The sequence below is a fragment of the Schistocerca nitens genome, chromosome 2 (assembly GCF_023898315.1).
Source record: "Schistocerca nitens isolate TAMUIC-IGC-003100 chromosome 2, iqSchNite1.1, whole genome shotgun sequence".
NCBI classification, from domain to species: domain Eukaryota; kingdom Metazoa; phylum Arthropoda; class Insecta; order Orthoptera; family Acrididae; genus Schistocerca; species Schistocerca nitens.
Window position 1 is genome coordinate 978,650,700 of NC_064615.1, and position 25,069 is coordinate 978,675,768.

Sequence of the window (25,069 nt, forward strand, 5' to 3'; positions counted from 1 at the left end):
CTTTTTCAATCTATCCCAGGCATGTCCGATAGGGTTCATGTCTGGAGAACATGCTGGCCACTCTAGTCGAGCGATGTCGCTATCGTGAAGGAAGTCATTCACAAGATATGCACGATGGGGGCGCGAATTATCGTCCATGAAGACGAATGCCTCGCCAATATGCTGCCGATATGGTTGCATTATCGGTCGGAGGATGGCATTCACGTATGATACAGCTGTTACACCGCCTTCCATGACCACCAGCGGCGTACGTCGGCCTCACATAATGCCACCCGATAGCAGCAGGGAACCTCCACCTTGCTGCACTCGCTAGACAGTGTGACTAAGGCATTCAGCCTGACCAGGTTGCCTCCAAACACGTCTCCGGCGATTGTCTGTCTGAAGGCATATACGACACTCATCGGTGAAGAGTACGTGATGCCATTCCTGAGTGGTCCATTCGGCGTGTTGTTGGGCCCATCTGCACCGCGTTGCATGGTCTCGTGGTTGCAAAGATAGACCTCGCCATGGACGTCGGGAGTGAAGCTGCGCATCAAGCAGCCTACTGCGCACAGTTTGAGTCGTAACACGAAGTCCTGTGGCTGCACTAAAAGCATTATTCAACGTGGTGGCGTTTCTGTCAGGGTTCCTCCGAGCCATAACCCTTAGTTAGCGGTCATCCACTGCAGTAGTAGCCCTTGGGCGGCCTAAGCGAGGCATGTCATCGACAGTTACTGTCTCTCTGTACCTCTTCTATGTCCGAACAACATCGCTTTCGTTCACTCCGAGACGCCTGGACATTTTTGTTGAGAGCCCTTCCTGGCACAAAGTGACAATGCGGACGCGATCGAAACGCGGTATTGACCGTCTAGGCATGGTTGAACTACAGACAACACGAGCCTTTACCTCCTTCCTGGTGGAATGACTGGAACTGATCGGCTGTCGGACTCCCTCCGTCTAATAGGCGCTGCTCATGCATGGTTGTTTACATCTTTGGGCGGGTTTATTGACATCTCTGAACAGGCAAAAGGACTGTGTCTGTGATACAATATCCACAATCAACGCCTATCTTCAGGAGTTCTGGGAACCGGCGTGATGCAAAACTTTTTTTGATGTGTGTATTCAGCAACATGAATTCGTGAATTAAGTTCATTTTTTTAAACTAAGGTCAACATTGATCTCCAGTGAGTGATGTTTATACAGTGGGCTCAATGAACTAAGTACGGTACTATACTGTCATGACTCTAGTTAGTCACGATCCCTCGACAGCTTCACTACAGTCACTAGCCTATACTGCGCAACGACAAAAACTGCCGGAGAGAATGGATACACAGTTTTTTTAGGGACATGCAAGTTTCGGCGAAGGTTAGTCGACTTTTCGTTCCGTGACCAGAGCCTCACGAGGAGAGCGAATACTGCTCACGGCAGCCGCAGCACAGTTAGCTGGGTCCGTTTTTGCCTTCGGCGGTCCGCCCTCCGTCCGGCCAAGTGCGCACTGAGGGCATTAAGTCGTATCATAGACTTTCTCCTTCATTCCTGGAAATTTAGAAAGTAATCTACTTTCAGCTTTTCGGCACGCCGAACTACGGGGACAGGGGATCTCAGCCTGCTTGTAGCCTACGAGTCACAGTTGTTTAACATGCAGAGTTTTTGAAAGCGAGAGCACTTGTTGCGGAATTCGTACCTTCGAGGACAATTACCTGTGATCTCTCAGCCCTTAATCACTGTGCGTGGCTCTTCCACTTGCTGGAATTGGCAGTAAACAAGTGGAAACACAAGGAAAATGCAACCAGCCATTCAGTCGACTGGCCTCAGTTGATGATTTGTGTGGGTAACTTATGCACCGACGAGAGGAAAAGTAGAAATGCTATTCATCCGTGGAGAATGCATGTGTGTATTTTTCTTGTCTTTCCATTTGTTTGCCGTTAGCTTCAGCAACTGGACGAGTTGTGTTGTGTTACACCTTTGATAACGTCATGTTTACGTGAATATTACTCTGTGACACGTTTTTTAAAAAGCCTTGAGCAGAGGGAGTGGATTGCGGCACCAAAAGTGCAGAGCACTAGTTAAAACGTTAGTCAAGTGCGAGCAGGACACGGTCGTTGAAGGTTCCGTACAAACTTGATTATGTACGTAGAAAATTCACCCACGCCTGGAATCGAAATATCGACGATTTTTGACTGTTATTGGCACTGTTACTGGCGAGATAACTGTCCCCGGATTTCCAGGGCTTCGACAAACTGTAAATTTCAATTTTGAACCTCGATAACAAATGACGAATGAAGTTCAAATGGTTCAAATGGCTCTGAGCACTATGGGACTTAACTTCTGAGGTAATCAGTCCCCTAGAACTTAGAACTGCTAAAACCTAAGGACATCACACGCATCCATGCTCGAGGCAGGATTCGAACCTGAGACCGTAGCGGTCGCGCGGTTCCAGACTTAGCGCCTAGAACCGCTCGGCCACTCCGGCCGGCACGAATGAAGTATTTATTCGTGTTATGTAATTGCAAATTAACAATTTTCTGATTCTTTTCTTACTTGTACTATGAAACTATGCTTCATGTCCAATTTCATGATTCTCAGTTAACAGGAAATAGCCGGCCGGTGTGGCCGAGCGGTTCTAGGCGCTTCAGTATGGAACAACGCGACCGCTACGGTCGCAGGTTCGAATCCTGCCTCGGGCATGGATGTGTGTGATGTCCTTAGGTTAGTTATGTTTAAGTAGTTCTAAGTTCTAGTGGACTAATGACCTTAGATGTTAAGTCCCATAGTGCTCAGAGCCATTTGAACCATTTGAACAGAAAATAGCCTACAGGGTTTGATGAGTGAGTTTGCGAGCATCAATGTATATGTCATAAATGACAGTATCGTTTGATTGCATTTACACAGAAGCTTCAATTTCTTACACTGCAAGGGACGATAAAACTTACTATGTAACATACATATAAACTAGTCTACCTATTCCTGAAAAGAGCGTCCTTAACAGACAGATATGCAGGTAGTCATGTTAACTGAATCTTCCGTCGGTTCTCGGTAGAGCAGCATCATAACAAATGAGAACGGCTAGTTTGCTTTTGTTCTAGAATATTGTTTTATTGTGTTAACCGGTTTCTTGTTTACAAAGCCATCTTCAGACATTTACTGACTATTATCGGCAAAGAAGTTACAATTTTTGTAAACTACGTTGGCAAAGAAGTTACTGCATCTAGACTCAAGCAGAAATGTACAGTAAATATCATCGTTGAAAGTTTGATGGTAATGCAATGTAAAAAGTTGAACAGTAAATAAATATAAAAGGAATAAGCAGGAAAAAACTTTAACACAAAACTGGAACAGCAAGCCTACGTAACAGTTAATATGAAGAATGATATTTCTTAAGTTCTCCATATATTCTGTATTATCTTGATAATTCTTTCTTTTAATTGGTTTGTGTATCACTATCCATGTTTTATACCTCCTGAAGTAGCCTTGTCAAGTAATAATTTTATTTGATTTTGTTGGTTTTGTTTATTAACATGAATTGTTATGTAGGCTTTCTCCTCCAGTTTTGTGTTAAAGTTTTTTCCTGTTTGCTCCATTTATATTTATTTACTGTTCAACTATTTACTTTTTACGCTGCATTACTACGACACTGTCGAAGATGTTATTTACTGTAGGTTTCCGCTTCTATCTAGATGTGTAATTTCGTTACCAAAGTCAAAAAATGGCTCTGAGCACTATGGGACTTAACATCTAAGGTCATCAGTCTCCTAGAACTTAGAACTACTTAAACCTAACTAACCTAAGGACAACACACACATCCATGCCCGAGGCAGAATTCGAACCTGTGACCGTAGCGGTCGCGCGGCTACAGATTGAAGCACCTAGAACCGCTCGGCCACAATGGCCGGCGTTTCCAATGTCGTCTACGAACATTGTAATGAAGACAGCCTTGTAACACAGTAAAAGTAATACTGTAGAACAATTTTTTTGATGTGATGTAATTAAAAATTCACAATTTTGGGATTTTCTCTTTACTTGAACGGTGAAACCTGGCTTTCTGCCAAATATCAGTATTCCGTGAAAACCGGAAGTATCCTACAAATTTTGTTGAGTGAGTTAACGAGTATCAAAAATGTGACATAAATGGCAGTGTCTTTGGATTGCATTCACTTACAAGCTTCAACTTTTTACACCGCCAAGGGACCTTAGAGCTTCGTATGTGACAATTATCAACTTGATTCGTCTACCGGCAGGATTCCACGCAGAATTTAAGCAAAAACCTCCACCTCTTTTTACAACGTTACTTGCTAATTTAATTTCAACTACTTCCTTTGTAACACTATTCCAATAGCTGGAAGTGCACGCCAGGTTCTCCGTGTTATATTCTATAGGATGACCGGTGCCAAGAGAAAGTTCTGCAATAGCCGATTTCCTCGGCTGCTGTTAAGCGTGTGTGAAGCTTAGGAGGGGCGTTTGAAAAGTCCGTGCAAAAATAAAGACTACTTACGTGTTTGGGGTAACCCTATTTTATTTTTCGACATAGTCTCCTTTTAGACTTATACACTTCATCCAACGCTGTTCTAATTTGTTGATCCCTTCCGAATGATAGGAATTGTCCATGTCTGCAAAAAAGCTATTAGTTTCTGCAATCACCTCCTCGTTTAAATAAAATCTTTGTCCCGCCAGCCATTTCTACAAATTTTTCCTGAACAGCTGCAAACCATCGTTGCAGCACTTCACACGATTCCGTTTTTGGTCAAGCGTCAGCAATCGCGGAATCCATCTTGCGGATAGCTCTATCATGTCCAAATGTTTATGAGAAATATTATGTACCGGCTCATTCGAGATGCCCACAGCACTAGCAACCTCACGCACCTTAACTCTTCCGTCATCCATCACCATATGATGGGTTTTATCAACCTCCACAGAGCGTCCAGAGCGTTCAGCATCACTTGTGCCCATATGGCCACTCAAAAAATTTTGAAACTACTTATAAACTGTTCTAATCGAAGTTGCAGAGTCACCGTAATGTTTATCAAGCTTCTCTTTAGTCTCCTGAGGCGTTTTGCGTTTCATAAAGAAATGTTTAATCACCACATGAAATTCTTTTTCGTCCATTTTTGGACAATCACTCGACTTCCTTGACTCATACGAATGCTAAACACAAAGAAATAGACTAATATGGCTGAAACTTGGTGTGCTTTCTTTCCAAAGTTGCTACTAACTGAACATGACCTCGATACTCACCAGTGGTGCCATCTCTCGGCCTTTGCACGGACTTTTCAAACGCCCTTCGTATGTTCAATATCCGCGGTTGCCGACGACGTCACGCGTCCAAATTCCCGTTAATTATGTGAACACTGCTCGCGTCGAGAGAAACTCATGTCTAACGAAACTTCCTAACATATCAAAACTGTGCACCAGACTCGATCTCGGAACGTTGCACTTCGCGGACCACTTTTTTACGTACTGAGATCCCAGGCACGGCTCACGACCAGTCCTCACACCTCACTCCAGCCAGTGCCTCGCAGCTACATTCCAAGCTTCGCAGAAGCTCTCCTGTGTATCTGGCCAGATTAGCACTCCTGGAAGAAAGGATATTACGAAGAAAGAGCTTACTCGCAGCCTAGGAGATTAACTCCAGAATGAATCTTTCATTCTGAGGTGGATTACGTCCACACTCCCGTGAGTTATTTGAATATTGCACGCACCGAGAGAAACTCAGGTGTAACGAAACTTCCTAACATATCAAAACTGTGTACCAGACACGATCTCGTACGAACGTCCAAATGGCGGATTTTGAGATAACAGGCCGCGGAGTAGAAAAGCAACTATGAACGTCTTGTAGTGGAATGGCATCTGGACCACATGAAATACGTATAAGATTCTATAAAGATTATTCGAAAGAACTTGCTACCCCACTAGCAGTAATTTATCGTACTCTACTGGCCATTAAAATTGCTACACCAAGAAGAAATGCAGATGATAAACGGGCATTCATTGAACAAATATATTATACTAGAACTGACATGTGATATATTTTCACGCTATTTGGGTGCATAGACCCTGAGAAATCAGTACCCAGAACAAACACCTCTGGCCGTAATAACGGCCTTCATACGCCTGGGTATTTAGTCAAACAGAGCTTAGATGGCGTGTACAGGTACAGCTGCCCATGCAGCTTCTACACGATACCATAGTTCATCAAGAGTAGTGACTGGCGTATTTTGACGAGCCAGTTGCTCGGCCACCATTGACCAGACGTTTTCAGTTGGTGAGAGATCTGGAGAATGTGCTGGCCAGGGCAGCAGTCGAACATTTTCTGTATCCACAACGGCCCGTACAGGACCTGCAACATGTGGTCGTGCATTATCCTGCTGAAATGTAGATTTTCGCAGGGATCGAATGAAGGGTAGGGCCACGGGTCGTAACACACCTGAAATGTAACGTCCACTGTTCAAAGTGCCGTCAATGCGAACAAGAGGTGACAGAGTCATGTAACCAATGGCACCCCATACCATCACGCCGGGTGATGCTCCACTATGGCGATGACGAATACGCGCTTCCAATGTGGGTTCACCGCGATATCGCCCAACGCGGATGCGACAATCATGATGCTGTAAACAGAACCTGGACGTTTTGCCACTCGTGCACCCAGATTCGTCGTGCAAACTTCGTCGAACTGTTCGTGCAGATGGTTGTTGTCTTGCAAACGTCCCCATCTGTTGACTCAGGGATCGAGACGTGCGGATAAGATGCCGGTCATCTCGACTGCTAGTGATACGAGGCCTTTGGGATCCAGCACGGCGCTCCGTATTACCCTCCTGAAACCACCAATTCCATATTCTACTAACAGTCATTGGATCTCGACCAACGCGAGCAGCAATGTCGCGATACGATAAACCGCAATCGCGATAGGCTACAATCCGACCTTTATCAAAGTCGGAAAAGTGATGGTACGCATTTCTCCTCCTTACACGAGGCATCACAACAACGTTTCACCAGGCAACGCCGGTCAACTGCTGTTTGTGTATGAGAAATCGGTTGGAAACTTTCCTCATGTCAGCACGTTGTAGGTGTCGCCACCGGCGCCAACGTTGTGTGAATGCTCTGAAAAGCTAATCATTTGCATATCACAGCATCTTCTTCCTGTCGGTTAAATTTCGCGTCTGTAGCACGTCATCTGCATGGTATAGCAATTTTAATGGCCAGTAGTGTAGATGGCTGGAGCAGCTAGGGTACATAGCGACTAGAAGAATGGCCAGATCATTCCCGTTTCCAAGAAGGGCTAGAGGAGAGATGCACATAATTACATGCTTGTAACGCTAAAGTCAATCTCTTGTAGAAATATTGAACATGTTTTATCTTTAGAATTATAGCGTTCTTGAAAACGAAAATGAACGTGTATCCGGGAACAGAGATCTTGCGAAACTTAGCTCGCTCTGTTCCTCCACGAAAACCACTGCGCTGTAGATAACGGCTCTCAGGTTGATGTCGCGTTCCTTGCCGTGTGGTGAATAAAAAAAATAAAAAATAAAAAAAAAGTTTACTGCGTATCGGACCATATTTGTGACTGGACTCGAGACTCCTTCGCAGATAGAACTCAACAGGTCGGTCTTAACGAAACAAAATAGATACAAGTAAAGACAACTTCCGTAGTAGGCTACCCCAAGGAAGTGTGATGGTGCCGTTACTATTTACAGTGCATATAAAAGATTTAGTAGAGAGGGTCGGAAGCTCTTTAATACTGTTCTCAGATGATGTGGTTCTTTATAATAAAATAGCAATGCCAGAAGATAGTGCTGATTTGCAGAGGACTGATGAATCGTGCAGGCTCTGGCAGTTGATCCTAAACGCAAATCAATGTAGCTTATTGCGCATACATAGGAAAAGAAATACACTACTGTACAGAAGCACTATTGATGACAAATTGCTGCAAACAGTATCTACCGTAAAATATCCAGGAGTAACTATCCAGAGCAACCGTAAGCTGAATGACTCCATAAAATAAATAGCAGGAAAAGCAGACGCCAGACTAGGATTCATATGAAGTATCATAAGGTAATTTAATTCATCTGCGAGGGAAGCGACTTACAAGGCGCTTGTTCGGCCGACTCTTGAGAACTGTTCATCAATCTGGGACCCTTACCATGGAGGACTGATAGAAGAGATAGGAGAGATCCAAAGAAGAGCGGAGCCTTCACGGAATCGTTTAGTCGGCGCGACAGCGTTACAGATATGCTCAACAAACTCCAATGGCAGACATTAGGAGAGATGCGTTGTGCGTCACGAAGAGGTTTACTACTGAAATTTCGAGAGAACACTTTCTCCGGGAAAAGTCGTACAACATACTACTTCTTCCCGTGTACATCTCGTGAAATGACCATGACGAGAAAATTCTTGAAACTAGAGCCAATACAGAAGTTTACCGACAATAATTCTTCCCACGCGCTGTTCACGAGTGAGACCGGGGCATCACTTACTGGTGTCAGAGGTACACTACGCCAGACGCCCGTAGGTGGCTTCGGAGTATGACATAGATGCAGATGTACAGAGTGAAGGAATAGTTCCGGAGACTAACACGAGCTATTTTCTGAGAACTTAGAGAATAAACCTTCACAGCACTTTCCGCTATTTTGCACTTCTTTCTTACGACCCCCTAGTGATTAATGATATTCACGTTTAATGCTTCGTGGGTTTTATGCTTCCTGCGCATAGAAATTGTTACGCTCTGACAGTTTGCTTCGTCTCGCTGCACGCGGAACTGAGAGCACCCTTCTTTTTTTATTGCAAACGTCTGCCACAATGTACGGGTCTCATCCAAGCCTCACCTTCAACATCTACTTAGCTTCATGTTCAGTGCTTACATTACCGATTAACTTCGTTTTGTGTAACATATTATTTGTACGGTAGTCACATGTATGAAAACATCTATTAGGAATACTTTGAGCATTTCATATACGTATATTTAATTATAGTCGTGGTCTACCCCCGGTAGCTGAGTGATCAGCGCGATAGAATGTTAATCCTAAGGGCCCGGGTTTGATTCCCGGCTGGGTCGGAAATTTTCTCTGCTCAGGGACTGGGTGTTGTGTTGTCCTAATCATCATCATTTCATCCCCATCGACGCATCAAAACAAAAGGCCTGCACCCGGCGAACGGTCTACCGGACGGGAGGCCCTAGTCACACGACACTATAGACATGCATATTTACTTTACCAAAAGCGTTTCGTTTAGTTTTTTAAGAAATAAAACACCGTCCTTGATCTGCACGACAGGTAAAAGACCATTAATCGAGTATCTCGTTCACGTTTTGGTCCTACTGGACCACGCCTTTTTCTATCCATACTACTTTCATTCTCTCAGAATGGACTCTTTTCTGCTCGTCACACCAAGTTGTTCCAGTATTATTGTCTTTTTCTGGAAGGCCATTTGCCCACCCGTGAATTTTCTTCCCAAAAAGTTGAAGGAGTCCGCGGAAGGAGGTGCTAACTCCTAATAGCACATTAAGGTTACTGAAAGTTAAGTTCAAAGATACGATAGCAAATATAATAACACAAAACAATTTAAAAGACAATGGTTTCTAGGGGTACATGTGAAATCACTTGCTACCAATACGTCGCACATTCGTAAACGTATCAGACAAGTTGGCGAGAATCATCTTTAGTAAATTGAAGGTTAGCACTCTCTTGCACCGACCACTTCAATTTTCTATCTGCAATGTCAAGTTGTGTTATTTGTGCTACTTTCACGCCTTCTATTACTGTCCTGATCGTGTTACGCGCTTCAATCGGTAAAAAGAGAACCCTTATAGGATAATATTGTTGTGCATCCCTCGGTCTGTCCAACAGTTAAAACCCTTTTCCTCAGGAACGGATAGACGTAATAAGCTGAAATTTGTGTCACATACTAACAAGGGAAAGTGGCCATCGCACCCCCACCCCCTCCAGATTTAGTTGTAAAATATCCCAGTCGATAGCCCGTCAAACAATGAACACAGATCAAGCATGAAACCAAGAAGATGTAGTGAACTGTGAAGAAAGAAGCAAAATAGAAACAGTGAACTGTCCAAGCTCAAAATCGAGCGAATTACTACGTAGTACCATGGCGTCGTGGTTGTATGGCCAAGATGTTGGCCTGCAAAGCGTGAGATTCATGTTCCTATCATCCTCGTTCCCTCTTTTTTTCCGCAAAATTATGGGCTTTCTGTCCCCTCATTGACCTGTCTGTTCTCCTTCTGTAGTTTTGGCAACTGTCATACTATGCATTGTTTACAGAATATGAGTCATATGGAAAGGATATATTACCGACGCAAATACGTGTGATGAATATTGACAGAAGGCGAGATGCATCATAGATCTCTCACAAAAGTGAAAACAAAAAATAAACAGGTGTGACCTATGTTAGGTGTGGCCGAGCGGTTCCAGGCGCTTCAGTCCGGAACCGCGCTGCTGCTACGGTCACAGGTTCGAATCCTGCCTCGGGCATGGATGTGTGTGATGTCTTTAGGTTAGTTAGGTTTAAGTAGTTCTAAGTCTAGGGGACTGATGATCTCAGATGTTAAGTCCCATAGGGCTTAGAGCCATTTGAACCATTTTTGACCTATATTACAACAAAGGAATTCAACAGTCAAAACTTCCAAAACGGAACGCAAGAGTCATAACATATGGTAGTTGCGTAGAACAAATAGGAGGTATGTACGTATAGAGGACGCTACAGCAGTATACAGTCACAAATTTGAATACAGCGAACGGACCCGTCAGTTACTGGACGGATGGTTCATAATTTTGTGGAAAAAAAAAGATGGTCCACGAGGGAGATTTGAACACAGATAACCCACCTTCCAGCCCAACACCGTGACGGCGTAACCACGACGTCATGCCTATCCAACTTCGCTCGATGTTGCACATCTTGAGGTTGGACCGTCCACGGTTTCTGTTTTGCTTCTTTTGTCACAGTTAGTTCACTTTCTGTTCCCACGCTTGATCTGTGTTTAGTTTTTGACAGGCTATCCACTGCACCATCTTACTACTAAATCTAAGGGGGTGCGATAGGGAGTGTTCTTTGTAAAGTCTATGGTCTCTTGGAGGTGTAAAAGATATAAACCTCTACGTCAATGCACTCATAGACGCGATCACTTATGGCACATATTTTCGTATTCGCAAACTCTTTTATCAGAACTCGTAGGAAACTTCCTGTTGACCTTGAATCATGGAGTTTGGAAGGAACAACGTTTCACTGTACAACCAAGGGAAAAAAATCCGAAAATTCTAAATTTGCTGTTATATCAGACGAAAAAAAATTGTCATTTGTCATCCGACTGTATTTTTGTTTGTTCCTCCGTCTGTTAAGACGCCTTTTTCTGGGGAGAGGTAGATGTATCAAGTTGAAATTTAGGTCACATATAGAGGTGTGTGGTCCCTTGATGGTGTAAAAAATTTAAGCTTCTAAGTTACCGCAATCAAAAGATAAGGTCATTTATGTGACATGTTTTGATACTCGCAAACTCAGTCGTTAAAACCTTAGGGTATTTCCCATTGACCAAGAATCATTAAATTTGTGAAGAAGAAAGATTTCACAGTACAAGTTGAAAGGTAGCTACACTGAGTCACAGCGCCAGAGATTGCGCCAAAGATTATTATTCCGCCGCCTCCACTGGCGCAGTAGTAGTTCAGAGGATGTCGAGAGCAGTCGTTGTTCTGTGGCGAGAGAGTAGACGATCTGAGTGTTGACTGAAATGTTGTACTGTTCGGTTGGTGTAATGTATAGATGGAAGAAGGTTCAATTGTCAGAATACATTTGAGAAATGAGATGGGCTTTTGATTTATGATGCTGGTGTAATGGAATATTTTCGTCAATATATGATGAGGTAAAAAGGTATTACAGTTTTCTTTAATGACAATCCCTCTAGCTCACAGGTACAGTCAACAAAGCATCTGGCTCGTGTTCATTTATTAGACTTGTAATTCTGGTTTCTATGTGCAATTATAGTATTTCTGGTTTTACAATTAGTTCATTGTAAATGGTGTTTAAAATATTTTGTCGTATTGAGAAAGAACCGAGCCAGATACATGTACGTTGAGTCACACTACCACACACAGAACAGTCACACTTGTGCTTTGTTGTTTCGTAGCTTTTATAGTTGCAGGGGACTTAATTAATCAATTGTGTTAATGGAAATTCCTTGTCATTCTTTATTTTTATTTTATGCAATCGGATTGCGTGCTAATAATAGTCAGGGCCAACCGGTTACGAGACTTCGTAACCTGTCACACAGCTAGTAAAATTATTGCACTTATTCATTAATATTTGCCATTTCTTTTTAATTAAGACCCTATGCAAAGTAAAGAAAAGAAATCAGAAAATTGTTAATCTGTAATTACTCGTAAGTCAAATGAAAAAAATATTTCTATTGTATTTGTTATCCGACTTCAAACCTGAAAATAAAACATTTTCGAAAGACTTGGAACCCCTGGGACCGATATCTCGCCAGTATCAGTGTCGATAAGGAGCTAAAATCGTCGCTGTCTATATACATAATTAAGTTCGTACAGAACCCTCAGATTGCGAGTCTATTCGCACCCGGCCAATCTTTGTTTCGATTCTAGCTTTACTGCGACTTTCGTAGAATTCCACAAGGTTTCCAGATAACTTATTGATTCCTTACTATTAATATATCCATAGAAATTTGGCATGCGTTTCTACGTATCCGAATAAGAGTTGGATTAGTTTCCAATTTCTTTATTTGATCGTAGCCTGTATGATATTTCTTAAGAACAATTTGGTACTACGTGTTTCCTGATTACTTACCATTTCTTCTTTCGATTTCCTCCAATGTTGCTTTTTTTTCTCCTTTAAGGCAACTGTTTGAGCCCGATAAAGACACTCTGTCTTCATGACTACGCGTGCGTTTGAATACATCTTCACAAATTTTCGTGTGCATGCCTACTGAAACGGCAGAGAGGGGGCGAGAAAGTGGTTTTGAGCTTAACCCAGTGAATCCAATCAAATAACATTTATTTAACAATTTTTCAGATCTGGTGTACAACACAGATAGAATCAGAAAATATACAACTGAAAAGACAAAAAAGCACACAACCTTTAACAAATGCAATCCTCAATCAACTAAAAAGTAAGGTCGTTACGTCTGCTACGAACTCGATTAAAAATATATATACGATTTAACTTTAAAATTACACTTAATCACTCTGATATCTGTATGTATGACGCTGGTGCCAGAACAGCTGATTTCCTTCAAAAGAGTCTGCAGTTGAAATGCTTCCAATGTTTACTAACGGCAGACAGCCCCGAAAATTTCTTAATAAGCTAGACCCTTTCTACTTTCGATGAAGTCCCATTGGATATACCAAATAAACAGCATTGAAGACTTTCGCCAAGACGGTAATCGTAGAAATAACGTACCAGATCAACTCTAAGACTGGAGAATAGTTCAGGCAATAAAAGGAAACAAATCTTAAAACATTATTCTAGTAACTGAAATTACAAATTTTCATTGAAAGAAAGCAACAGGTTTGGTCTGACTGAAAACAGCAACCACCCAAATTATTATTCTAAAAACTGTTTAATAATTCACCGTCCTTTGGTTAACAGTCTCTTGGACCGAATTAGTTCTAATCACAGCCCATCGGCCAAGTAAGTACACAAACACACATGACATGAAATATAGCCTACTCAAAACTAGTAAAGATAGACTCTTATATTCCAAGGCAGCTTTACTGACACACAAGATAATGTATGTGATCAATTGGCCAAGGCGAGACTTTAAACAGTGCTGAAAATATTTGATAAATGGAACTCTAAAGACAGAGGGACAGTTGTATTAGTTAAAAATCGTAAAAGGCCAATGTGTTGATCGATTAAAATAAATACATAGATTTGTGAAGTGATGATGGAGACCTAGACAGCAAGGAAGAGGGGTATCATGGGAATGTAGCTGTTGGGGTAGTGCGTAAGAGTGTATTTGAGTGGGCGGATGTTTGGAGTAGGAATTTGGGAGAATGAAGAGGAATGCCGTTCCGTTGCAGAACAAGCCTTAGGATGTGGGTGGTGAGGAGTGGAGAGGAAGGGGACCCTGACTGGGGAAGGTTGGATGGGTTCTTTTAGAATGTAGGATCGGTATATATCAGGACATATTTCATGGTCAGGTAAGTGGAGACGATTAAAGTTTCGTTGGGAGAGGATGTGGAGAACGTGGATTTGGAGCAATGAGAAAATGTGGTTGTAGAGGCCCGGTGGAGTACCAGGAGCAGTGACCGGGGGGGGGGGGGGAGGGAATCTAGGGAGTGGGGGGTGTCGAGTTTACGGGTAATGTAGGATACTCGGAGGTGTTCAAGATGGAAGAGAAGGTAGTGGAATCTTATAAGTTGGTATACGGTGCTGGTGGGGGGAGCGTGAGGGGGTGGGGGGTGGGGGGTAAGAGGGTTCGAAAGACTAGGCGAAGGCCATGGCGTTTAACGATTTGTAGGGAATGATGGAGGAGGGAGGAGCGGAACTCGATACCACATTTGCATAGCAGAGGATGGGTCGGAACAGGGCTTCATAGGTGTGAAGAATCGTGGAAGGGTGCAATCCCCGTGTTTCGTTGGTTAGTAGTTTTAGTAATTTTAGTCTGCTGTGAGCTTTCTATTGAATGGTTAGTAGATGGGGTGTTCATGTTAGTCGGCGATCAAGTGTTAGTCAGCGATATTTTAGTGTGTTAGTTAACTAGATCAGACGGTCGTAAATGATAAGGTAAACGTCGTGGAGACGGAAGCTGCGGGTCGTTGGGCCTATAATTATTGCATGAAGCACAGAAGACACTATTCAGCTAACTTCTGGAAAAGTACGAGAATTTTGGAGATGATATTGAACTGAAGACGTAACGGCAGTCGATGGAATGGCATCACGCAAACTCATCGAGGAAGAAGACTTTGTAAGCTGTGTCTCCAGCAGGAAAAGCTGGGAGGACTGTTGCTTGTGCGTACCATGCCACTCGGAACCACTATCAGTTCCGACGCGTTGCGTTTGCGGAAACCCTTAAAAGAACTCCATGCTTAAATGTGTCACGTACAACAACGTCGGCAGAAATAAGATATTTTCCTTTTGCATGATAATATGATAATGCCCCCCCCCCCCACTTGTCGGTGAGGAAAACACCATCGAGATCACAAAGCTTAGGTGGACAACAATGAAGCACCCACTCTATAGCCCCGATATGATGCCTAGTCAACACCACCTCTTCGGTAAAGTAATGGAATTCCTTCGTGGAATGATATTTGAAGAGCATGACTCACTTGTGAAGGTTGCTAAACAATCACCTAGACATGCTGGGCCTGACTTTAACTGTGCAGGAATATAGCCATTCGATCCACCGTAGCGTAGGGCAGTTGAGAGGCACGAACTATATGTGGAAAAATGACATTTTCACTCTCAAGATTCTATCAGTATATCGTAAAAGATTCTCTGATGTGCAAGATGATGTCCAGCATCACACTATGTTGAAAAATAAATTAGCAGTTGGGCAATATACTACAGTCTTATAAGACAAACACGAATGTTCTGGCACTGGGCCGGAAGTGAGTGATGAGGGTGCTAAAATAAACTGTATGGGAAAGATAATGCCTACTCCAAATGACCAGAACGAAAAGATGCTGCTTTATACTTAGGAGGATTTGATAACATTTATCAGTCCAACACGACTAAGAAAATGTAGGGATTTTCAAGTACTGGCGATTCAGCAGTTTTTGTAACAAGGCTCATATTCATACTGTAAAATATCCTTAACATACACTCCTGGAAATTGAAATAAGAACACCGTGAATTCATTGTCCCAGGAAGGGGAAACTTTATTGACACATTCCTGGGGTCAGATACATCACATGATCACACTGACAAAACCACAGGCACATAGACACAGGCAACAGAGCATGCACAATGTCGGCACTAGTACAGTGTATATCTATCTTTCGCAGCAATGCAGGCTGCTATTCTCCCATGGAGACGATCGTAGAGATGCTGGATGTAGTCCTGTGGAACGGCTTGCCATGCCATTTCCACCTGGCGCCTCAGTTGGACCAGCGTTCGTGCTGGACGTGCAGACCGCGTGAGACGACGCTTCATCCAGTCCCAAACATGCTCAATGGGGGACAGATCCGGAGATCTTGCTGGCCAGGGTAGTTGACTTACACCTTCTAGAGCACGTTGGGTGGCACGGGATACATGCGGACGTGCATTGTCCTGTTGGAACAGCAAGTTCCCTTGCCGGTCTAGGAATGGTAGAACGATGGGTTCGATGACGGTTTGGATGTACCGTGCACTATTCAGTGTCCCCTCGACGATCACCAGTGGTGTACGGCCAGTGTAGGAGATCGCTCCCCACACCATGATGCCGGGTGTTGGCCCTGTGTGCCTCGGTCGTATGCAGTCCTGATTGTGGCGCTCTCCTGCACGGCGCCAAACACGCATATGACCATCATTGGCACCAAGGTAGAAGCAACTCTCATTGCTGAAGACGACACGTCTCCATTCGTCCCTCCATTCACGCCTGTCGCGACACCACTGGAGGCGGGCTGCACGATGTTGGGGCGTGAGCGGAAGACGGCCTAACGGTGTGCGGGACCGTAGCCCAGCTTCATGGAGACGGTTGCGAATGGTCCTCGCCGATACCCCAGGAGCAACAGTGTCCCTAATTTGCTGGGAAGTGGCGGTGCGGTCCCCTACGGCACTGCGTAGGATCCTACGGTCTTGGCGTGCATCCGTGCGTCGCTGCGGTCCGGTCCCAGGTCGACGGGCACGTGCACCTTCCGCCGACCACTGGCGACAACATCGATGTACTGTGGAGACCTCACGCCCCACGTGTTGAGCAATTCGGCGGTACGTCCACCCGGCCTCCCGCATGCCCACTATACGCCCTCGCTCAAAGTCCGTCAACTGCACATACGGTTCACGTCCACGCTGTCGCGGCATGCTACCAGTGTTAAAGACTGCGATGGAGCTCCGTATGCCACGGCAAACTGGCTGACACTGACGGCGGCGGTGCACAAATGCTGCGCAGCTAGCGCCATTCGACGGCCAACACCGCGGTTCCTGGTGTGTCCGCTGTGCCGTGCGTGTGATCATTGCTTGTACAGCCCTCTCGCAGTGTCCGGAGCAAGTATGGTGGGTCTGACACACCGGTGTCAATGTGTTCTTTTTTCCATTTCCAGGAGTGTACAATAAAACCTCTTTGCAAACAGTTACTGTAGTGTAACATGCATATTCAAGCTTAATTAATCAATGATGATGAAATGTACTACACTTTCTGAATAAAGTTCAATATTCTCTGCCTTTACCTTCAAAATTTAGTATACTCCTGAATGTCTGCTCTATATCATATTCATTGACTTTACTTTGTCCCAGCATCATATTACCAATTTTTCATCAAGATATGACCACTTGGGTCACTGTAGCCGCGAGCGCAAGTGACACTGATCCACTTTTTTGCGGTACCACAGGAACAGCTGTGGTTTTCGTTTGATAACGTAATTGATGTTACAAGTCTGTGCCAATACTAGAACAAAGTATATGAAATTTTCCCTCTACCACTGTTCTTTGTTTCCCTGCCACAAACAAAAAGACATTTTTTTTTTCCAGGTACATACTTGCAGTCCCGGACACACTGAACTGGAGGAAGTTTGCGGCAACAAGGCATCGTCGAATGACACTGTGGTCAGGTGCCTCAGACGCTTCCAGTGTGGTCAAAGAAGTCTGGATGACGAAGACCATCTCTCTATCTCTATCTCTCTCTCTCTCCCTGTGAAGAATCAGGAATCGCTAAAGAAGTGGAGGCCCTGGTCTTCGAAGACCGGCGTATCGCAGTCGAGGCGGTGGTAGGAAAACTGAGCTGTCAACGTGGATAAGTTTTCAACATCATGGACAACATTTGGAAGATGACAGAGGTCGCCGCATGCTGGGTTCTGTGACTGCTCACGCCCATTAAAAAATTCGGTCCAACCAAGGCAGCCGCCGATATGTCGCTGCCGTGTCACGACAATCCACATTACTATTGTAGCCATGGAATCGTCATGGCTGGGCGTGTCACCATGACCCCGCGAGAAAGGAGCGTAGCTAACAATGGAAACATGTGTCTTCATCACCATCGGGCTAGGTGATACTGAGTGTTTGTAAGGTGTTGCGCTGACAGATTATACTCGTAGGGGCAAACATACATAGCAGCATACCACTAAATCTCCTCAAATGGTTACGGACGGCTGCTAAGACGGAGCGTCGCAGCGAGCTTTCCACTACAAAGTCCCAGCTAACTCCGCATGGAACCCGGACCCGTCACACGTTCTGCTGCTTCTTGTTATCCAATTTTTCCTCAACTCCCCTCTCCCCCCCCCCCCTTCCCGTCTCCTACCCACTCCCTTACCTTATTCCTCTAACAAAGCGGTCGGCAAACCGCTGTTCGCGAGCCACGTACGGCTCTTTGGGTTCACGAGTGAGGCTCTTCCAGAAAATACCACATGCGGCCGGTCACCTACTTTTCCAGGAAGATAAAATGTCAACGCGCATCTTCAAGTTTTATTTTGGCACCGTGTTCTAGGCAAAGGTGACAAAAGTCATGGGATACAGATATGCACATGTGCAAATGCCGCAGCCGGCCGGAAGGGCCGAGCGGTTCTAGGCGCTAGAGTCTGGAGCCGCGCGACCGCTACGGTCGCAGGTTCGAATCCTGCCTCGGGCATGGATATATGTGATGTCCTTAGGTTAGTTAGGTTTAAGTAGTTCTAGGGGACTGATGACCTCAGAAGTTAAGTCCCATAGTGCTCAGAGCCATTTGAACCATTTTTTTTTTTTTTTTTTTTTGCAATTGCCGCGAGCAAGGTACAAAATAGAAGTGCATTGGCAGAGCTGTCATTTCCGGCGTGAAATTAACAGACTTTGAACGCGGAATAGTAGCTGGAGCTAAACGCATGAGACATTCCATTTCGGAAATCGTTACGAATTTTAGTATTCCGAGATCCACAGTGTCAAGATGTAACGTCCCACCAGTTAGTGAATAGTTAAAAGTGGTTTAAATACCTGTGAATATCTTGCCTTCGGTGTCCCTCGACGACTGCATACATGAGCTAAAATATGCTTGTTCAGTAGATACAGGGATACCATAATGGATTTCACTACAATGATGTAGGCCACAACTGAAGTAAAGTAAGTACGTAGATTTATTCACTCCAGAAACTTTATCTTATGAGCTCATGATCAATCTTCCGTGTAATAAGCCTCGTTGTTACTACTACAGCTAACCGATGGTAGCACATACTACACTTGAACGCTATTAAATAGTCCAGATGCAGTAATCTGATAGAAATGCGTGTGTGAGGTCCATTGCATTGTTCAACACTAATACTCAAGAAAGTACGAATATAAAGTCACATATCATTCTGCCTTTTGCGATATTAAATCAAACTGTTTAACACTCCGAAATAATCCGTGATTGCACTGTTCTAATATGCTGTTTTAGACAATGTTGAACACACGAGTTGCTGTATTGTAAATCCAAACCTGAATCATGCACCAAGAACTTATCTCAACTGTATGCACAGATCTGTCCTCTAGTGCGTCCAACACTCATCTCCCTAACAATAATCGAGGCCGAGTATTTATAGTCTTCCTACAATGTATTACTGGTTATAATAATGCAAAACATAATTCATAATATGAAATAGTTTAAAAACATTATCAAACACTCTATAATATTCCCTACTTCGCTAGAACAAGTTTAAGGCATTTTCTAAACGCATAAAAATAGCATTAATATTGAAATCGCAGAAATAAGCATTCTAACAATGCTAAATGATCAATTAGCTATATTTTGTTAATTAGGCCCGAGATTTAATTCTTAACATTTACAGATGATGAGAACGAAATGTATTATTCTTTTATCTAAACATTTTCCATATACTAATTTCCTGAATCTGATTTTGATTGTTTATGATTCAAAGGGTATTGTAACTACTATTGTTTGGTATTGCTATTATTCTTCTAAAAGCCTTTTACCTATTATCGAAAAGTAATTGAATTTAATTATAGCTGGAGATATAAGAGTATTGATCTAGTAATACATAACGCAGGGGAGGTAACCATAAGCCTGGAATGTTACTAAGAGTGTGCCGAGAATACTAAATTTCAGGTATTACCTCTCACCACGCACAACGAAGGCCGACCGCCTTCAATTAACGACCGAGAGAAGTGGCGTTTGCTTAGAGTTGTCACTGCTAACAGAAAAGGAATGCTGCCTGAAATAACCGTGGAAAGCAAGGTGGGACGTACGACGAATGGATCTGTCAGGACAGTGCGGCGAAATTTGGCTTTAACGAGCTATGGCATCAGATGATCGACGCGAGTACTTTTGCTAACACCACAACATCGCCTGCAACGCCTATTCTCATAATCCTATCGGTTGGACCCTAGGCAACTGGAAAACACTGGCCTGGTGAAAGGAGTTGTGATTTCAGTTGGTAAGAGCTGATGGTGCAAAGTGGTGCTGGCTTCATAAAGGTGTGGGTTGTGTTCTCATAGAATTGACTAAGCCCTCTGGTTCAACTGAACAGACCATTGACTGGAAATGGTTATGTCCGATTACTTGGGGACTATTTGAAGCCACTCATGGACTTCATGTTCCCAACCAACGATGAAAGTTTTATGGACGACGAAGCGCCATGTCACCGGGCCACAATTGCTCGCGATTGGCTTGAACATTCTGGACAATTGGAGCGAATGATTTGGCCACCCAGATCGCCCGACATGAATCCCTTCGAACATGTACGAGGCATAATCGAGGGATCAGTTCGTGCACGAAATCCTAAACCGGCAACACTTTCGTATTTATGGACGGCTATAGATACAGCATAGCTCAGTATTTCTGCAGAGGACTTCCAACGGCTTGTTGAGTCCGTGCCACGTCGATATGCTGCACTACGCCAGGCAAAAGATGGTCCGACACGATGTAAGGAGGTATCCCATGACTTTTGTCACCTCAGTTTAGAACTTATTCCTTCTGAGCGCGCGTCCCCACAACAACTATAACTGTAGTTTAAATCTCCTCCACTGTTGTTGGCAGTTCCACCTGCCTCTGTTCAAAGTGGTTAAGTCCCATAAGATTTCACACACATTTGAACACATTTTTTAGTTCAAAGAGCTTTGCGTTCCCTCCAGGGTTCCCCACGAGCAGCACTTTCCCCACAACTCACCGCCGTTGTTCTCACTGAAGCGCCACGAAGTTTCATTCGGCCTGCACGCGCGGCGGAGGTTGGAAATTTGAGCATATTTGTGCTGATACGGGAACATTAGAGAAAAATAAATGTGAACTTCGCCTATTTTGAAAGAAATGTAGAAGGATGATATTGTTTTTAACATCTGGAATAGTATTCCTGAAAAAAAAAATCGTATAAACCGTGACAGCAGATACTAGTAGTATAGTGCATCGAATCCTGACATTTTCTCCCAGCTGCTCTCTGCTTAGACGACTGAAGAAGTTGAAAGCCACGGCGACTGGCAGTCCATCGAACACTAGAATTTCGCACATCCACCACCGTTGGCAGCCAACAAAATTATTGTTTGCTTTTCTTCCTTTATTCCGGTTTGTTTTAATGTGAAAAATCAATTTCAAGCATTAACCTTATCAAGAGTATATTAAGAAGTCGTGTCATTGATGAGTATCTGGAAACTTCCCTAAAATTACAAACAACGCGCAAACTTGACTTACGAGTTTTCCTGCGAGATGGCTCAAATGGCTCTGAGCACTGTGGGACTTAACATCTGAGGTCATCAGTCCCCTAGAACTTAGAACTACTTAAACCTAACTAACCTAAGGACATCACACACATCCATGCCCGAGACAGGATTCGAACCTGCGACCGTAGCAATCGCTCGGTTCAGGACTGAAGCGCCTGCGAGATGCAAGGCCATTGTTCACACTAGTGATTTAATTTGATGCATTCATTACAACATACTTTTACTAACAAATAAAGTGGTTTTATTAAACACATCAAGTTTTATCCAAAGTAGCTATAGCTCAACTATGACTTAAAATTGTAAGTAAAGGTCATAAAGTTAATTTTAGGGAGCATGGTGGAGTGAAAGTACATGTGGTGTCGAGTACTGAGTGAAACATGTTGAGATGGTTGGTCATGTAGAGCGGATAAACGAAGCGAGACAGGCGAAACATATGTACACGAGTTTAGACGGGAAAATTGGAGGGGTCGACCGCAGAGAATGTGCTTCATTTACATTGAGGAGGTTTCTAACTCAGGCCAGCTTTGTAGACCCCTAAAAACTCAACTCCCTCCGAACAAGCATGTACCGACCGACCGCCGTGTCATCCTCAGCCATCAGGCGTCACTGGAAGGGCATGTGGTCAGCACACTGCTCTCCCGGTCGTCGTCAGCTTTCGTGGCCAGAACCGCTACTTCTAATCAAGTATCTCCTCAATCGGCCTCACAAGGGCTGGATGCACCCTCTCTGCCAACAGTGCAGACCCGAAAGGGCCATCCCATTCCGACATCACGTTACGCTCAGTAATCTGACGGGAACCGGTGTCACCACTGTGGCAAGGCCGCTGGCTTAGTAGAGACCTGATTACGTTAACAACCGAGAACCTACCTACATAGTTTAAAAAATTTGCCTCCAAAAGACGTTTCAGTCTTTCTACTGTTCAAATTTGGGATGGTCCTTTGAAAGAGCACGGCCGATTTCCTTCCCAATGCTTGAAACATTGCGAACGTGTGCTCCGAATCTAATGATCTCGATGTTGACAGAACGTTAAACTGTAATCTTCGTTCGGATGAAGAAACCACTGCGTGAAAACCTCCAGAATGACAATCAGATGATTTTCACGGTGTAACGTTTCCTGAACAACTAAGATATAGATTTCTGGAACTAAGAGACCGATGACCGTAGCAGTCTGGTCCCTTTAATCCCACAAACCACTCTGAAACTAAGAGATCCGCCGAGCCATCCGTCGTTGGCAAACATATGTCGGATTGGAATGGTTCAAATGGTTCGGAGCATTATGGGACTTAACTTCTAAGGTCATCCGTCCCCTAGAACTCAGAACTACTTAAACTTAACTGACCTAAGGACATCACACACATCCATGCCCGAGGCAGGATTCGAACCTTCGACTGCAGTGGTCGCGCGGTTCCAGACTGTAGCGTCTAGAACCGCACGGCCACCCCGGCCAGCTGTCGGATTGGAGGGTGAATTTGTAGAGAACGACTAAAGACGCCACCAACTTTCATGATTGCAGCTTGATCTTCACGAGGTGATAAAACTGTAAGATTAACTATAGGTTGATTCTTTCAAAGAAGAAGACACCAAAAAGCAGCTATTGATAACGCTATTTATTTTCACAAATAGCGCCCTAACCGTTTCCGATCCGACAAGTTCACCTTCAGACAGTTGTTCACATCAAGATCCACATTTGCTAAAGTTCACGTAATATTCTGGCCTTCAACAAATGTGCACTTTGGTGTGAACAGCCGTCTGAAGATGGAACTGTCGGTTATGGCGCTATTTGTGCAAATTAATAGCATTATCGATAGTGGCTGGTTTCTGTCTTCTTCTTTGAAAAATCAACCAATACTTTGTACACATCCACGGTCTCAAGATGTCAGTTTTCGACAAATTAGCCTTAAGTCAAACGCCTGTACAAATCGACAGCAAAGAAATCTGAGTTCCCATTTAAAGCTATCCAGAGCTGGGGACACGGTGCCGAACGAAAACCATCCTACTCATAAAAATATAGATAGATAAGTAACGACACTGATACAAATTATCGAAGTTTTCGTGTCCACTCGTTAACATATTGCCTGTTGGCTTCTGCCTCGGGTTATTCGGCCGGCGTTCGTTTGATGCTTTTTCCGACATTTCGCCAGCACCAGTGGGTGGCATTGCCAAAGCTCCATCCACCCTCTCCCCCACTGCTGATGCTGGACTAGTCAATGGAGTCTACCCCGCAGCCGGAGATTATATATATATATGTCGTGACAGCGTTTGATGGTTTTTCCCTGGTCATTTCCGCTGTGGTTCACCCCCAGCTACCTGTAAAGATCATTCGCTGCAACACCAGAATCCAATATCTGTTTCGCTTGAGGCTTTCCTCTTTCTATTGAAGACGTTGTCATGTTTGTGGATTTGTATGGCTTCTCTGAATTAGCGGGCGTGGTAACTCTCCTCTACAGTGGGTATTTCCCTGTCGGTGAATGTTATTCCGTGGTCGGTCTCACGTAGCACGTGGCCCACCACAGCCGATTTCTCCATCTGTCCCAGCCTGCGGTGCGGTTTATGTTCGGCGATCCTGGTGTCAATGGAAAAAGGAGTTGGGACATTTCTTTCAGAAGCCGAAAAAATTAAAACTTGGACCAAACAACATCATGGTCCGCTTCATTGTTGTTTATTTGTTTACCAAAGCGCTAGTCAGCGATTCCGGTTCGCGAAGCGTAATAAATGTTTTCGTACAGTCACTCTGCCACTCAACGTACACTGCTCCTTCAATTACTGGTGTATTGGCGGCAGCGCGTTCAATTGTTGAAAGTGCTGGAACGGAGTCATGCGGTCAAAATTTTTTGTAATTAATAAAAAATAATAAATCAATAGTGGGATCATTTCTTACGATACCAGCTGGCTAATTCTGACGAGTAAATTTACCAGTCGAAAGGATCGTTAAAGAAGATCCGTATCGAGATAGAGTACTATATACAACAAGAATTGAAACTTTTTCCATGTCCTTACCCACAGCCTGCGATACGCACGCCTCTTCACACTGGCAGAACGACCATCGTGCTTGGTGATACCACAGCGAAATATAAGTACTCGCGGCACTCACTGCTGTGACAGTTGTTACCATTTGTCAGTTGAAGACACAGCAACGGCCCTAGCTGCAAGAAAGCCATTCGTCAGTTAACATCATATGTGCGAAAAGATTAATTTTTTTCTTTTTCCACTTATTATATTTTTGAGCCCCAGGCGGTAGTAAAATATTAACAATTCTGAACAATCGTAGGCCGGCCGTTGGGGCCGAGCGGTTCTAGTCGCTTCAGTCCGGAACCGCGCTGCTGCTACGGTC